This window comes from Eulemur rufifrons, chromosome 4 (assembly GCF_041146395.1).
Source record: "Eulemur rufifrons isolate Redbay chromosome 4, OSU_ERuf_1, whole genome shotgun sequence".
In the NCBI taxonomy this organism is placed as follows: Eukaryota; Metazoa; Chordata; class Mammalia; order Primates; family Lemuridae; genus Eulemur; species Eulemur rufifrons.
Window position 1 is genome coordinate 6,361,541 of NC_090986.1, and position 3,215 is coordinate 6,364,755.

The 3,215-nt window shown below is 39.9% G+C and overlaps 1 pseudogene; it reads left to right on the top strand.

Annotated features, from left to right (window-relative positions):
• Positions 1–689: 689 nt before the first annotated feature.
• Positions 690–1,626, top strand: LOC138382548 (olfactory receptor 2T33-like; annotated as a pseudogene).
• Positions 1,627–3,215: the final 1,589 nt, after the last annotated feature.

The following is a 3,215-nucleotide window of genomic DNA, read 5'->3' on the forward strand; positions in this document are numbered from 1 at the left end:
ATAGAGATATCCAAGAAAATCGTTACTGTTTTCAGTGTATAACTCTGCGAAGTTGAACTAAATGTACTACAATTCCAAATTGTTTTGCTTCTATTGGTAGACTCAGTTCTTCCAGTTCCTCAACCTGAGAATATAGGTCCTCTTATTTGCAAACTAAAAATGTCTTCTGGATTAACCCATGTCAGGGAAAACTATCTTATTTTGGTAGGTTTTAATGAAATTTGATATGTTATAGACCAGTAATCATCATAATGAAATATATAGGTTTTATATACTTAAATATATTGATTTAATTCACTTTCTAAAGATACAAACTATGCATGATGTAAGACAAGCACAAATAAAATGACATTATGTGCATTGTTCCCTCCTCACTTATGTTGGTAGCAGATAAAGCAAAATCACACTCTCATGTTACTTGTGATTGATCAAGAACTGGTATTTATTATGCAGATTAATCAGTATTTAACCTGAGTATTTATCATGAAATTCTTGGAGGTGAGAAAAAGTTGACCTAATTTTATGTGCAAATCTAAACATTTTACAAATGGCAGATGAAGGGTTTGACATAGATTTCATTATTTTCACACAAGTATATTTCAAGAAATATGTAACTCAAATGGAGCACTATGAATGATGACAACTCTCTCATCTATTTCTCAATGTGCACTGTCACACTGGTAGAAATTATGGATAAGAGAAACACCAGCTCAGACTTCATTTCCTAGGACTCTTTAAGCACACAAGACCCCACCTTGCTCTCTTTGCAGTGGTGCTGACAATGGCCATCACTTCCCTCCTGGGCAACACCTTCATGCTTCTCCTGATTCACCAGGACCACCGGCTCCATACGCCCATGTTCTTCCTACTGAGCCAACTCTCCCTCATGGACGTGATGCTGGTTTCCACCACTGTGCCCAGAATGGCTGCTGGCTTTCTGACAGGCAAGAAGTCCATCTCCCCCACTGGCTGTGGGTTGCAGATCTTCTTCTTCCTCACCCTGGGTGGTGGAGAGTGCTTCCTCTTAGCAGCCATGTCCTACGACCGCTATGTGGCCATTTGCCACCCACTGAGATATCCCGTCCTCATGAGCCGGCAGGTATGCCTGAGAATGACTTTGGGGTCTTGGTCCCTGAGGGCAGCTGATGGGCTCGTGCAGACTGTCACTACCCTAAGCTTCCCATCCTGCAGCACACTGAGATCGATCATTTCTTCTGCGAGGCTCCCACGCTGGTGCGTTTGGCTTGTGCGTATACGTCTGTCTTTGAGTATGTCATGTACATCTGCTGTATGCTGATGCTCCTGGTCCCCTTCTCCCTCATCCTGACCTCCTACAGTCTCATCCTCGCTGCTGCTCTCCACATGTGCTCCACAGAAGCCCTCAGGAAGGCCTTCACCACCTGCTCTTCACATTTGGCTGTGGTGGGACTCTTTTATGGAGCTGCCATTTTTATTCACATGAGACCCAAATCCTACAGGTCAGCTGCTCATGATAAGGTTGTGTCAGCCTTCTATACCGTCTTCACCCCTATGCTGAACCCCCTCATCTACAGTCTGAGGAACAGCGAGGTCAAGGGCACACTGAGAATGTGTGTGGGTCAGTGTGTGGCCTTAAAGCATGAATAGGAGTACACTTATTTGCCCCAACATTCAAGGCTGTACAAAATGATTGTGTGGGATTCCATAGAGAGAAGGTATATATACATTTTTACATCTATATCTAGTGTGTGTTTCCGTGTGTGTGTGTGTGTGTGTGTGTGTGCTTTGCCCTGAGTTGCAGATGAATCTTCACACTCTGGGTTCATTTAGTGAACTGTCATTATCAAATAAAATGTTGATTGATAAAAATTTTTTTATCTGTCTTCAGGTCAGTGGTCTCAAAAAAAAGAATGTTGCAAATCTTTACTCCTTAGTAAAATGTTTCTATGCCACACTCCACAATAAATATTTTTTCAAAGAATGAATCAACTATTCAAGCAATTTTGATGATTAGCTGTTGCCATTTGTTTCAAATGGAGGTATAGTTCACACACAGTAGAATGCTCACATCTAATGTGTTCCCTTCAACCAGTGTCCCCAAGTCCCTGCACTGGCAACTCACATCCGTCATCAAGAGACACAACTTCCACCACCTCAGAGAGAACCTGCACGCCCTTTTCCAGGGAAACCCACACCTAAGATATAGCCACCGCTCTCATCTTTATCCCCATTCTTTAGTTTGGGTTTTCTTAAAATTTTGTATCAATAGAATCAACAGTAGGTTTTCTTTTTCATATTTTGTTTTTTCTCTCAGCTTAATATATTTCTGAAGATTCCTCACATTTTGTAATTGATTCATAGTTTGCTTTTTATTGTTATGCAGCATTCCATTTTCTGAATATATCGCTGTTGGTTTATCATTATTTTGCTGATGGACATCTGGGCTATTTTCATTGTGAAGCTATTATGAATAAAACTGCTATTGACCTCCTTTTTGTGATCATGTGTTCTTATTTCTCTTGGTAGCTGTATAATGAAATTTTTAGTTAGCTGTTTTCAAAGTGATTGTTTAATTTTACATTCCCACCAGCAATTCACAAAATTCTAGTTTCCCCAAATATTATCAAACTTTTAAAAAATTTTATCAATTCTAGTGAATGTAGTAGTAACCTATTTTGCTAAATTTGTATTTTTCTGATTACTGCTGATGTTAAGAACTATTGCATTAGTTTATTGCCTGTCTTCTTTTGTGAAATATCTATTTCAGTCTTTGAAAATAAGCACCTCTCTGTGTTCTAAAGCAAACACAAGTTTGTGATTAACAAATAGAAAATATATGACTTTTTTTTTTTTTGAGACAAAGTCTCAGTCTGTTGCCCGGGCTAGAGTGCCATGGCGTCAGCCTAGCTCACAGAAACCTCAAACTCCTAGGCTCAAGCGATCCTTTTGCCTCAGTCTCCCATGTAGCTGGGACTACAGACATGCACCACCATGCCCAGTTAATTTTTTCTATATATTTTCAGTTGTCCAGCTAATTTCTTTCTATTTTTAGTAGAGACGGGTGTCTCGCTCTTCCTCAGGTTGGTCTCGAACTCCTGAGCTCAAACTATCCACCCGCCTCAGCCTCCCAGAGTGCTAGGATTACAGACATGAGCCACCATGCCTGGGCCAATATATGACATTTAAAAAATGATTTGAAATTTGTGAAATAAAATTATGGATTGGATTATTTGTTA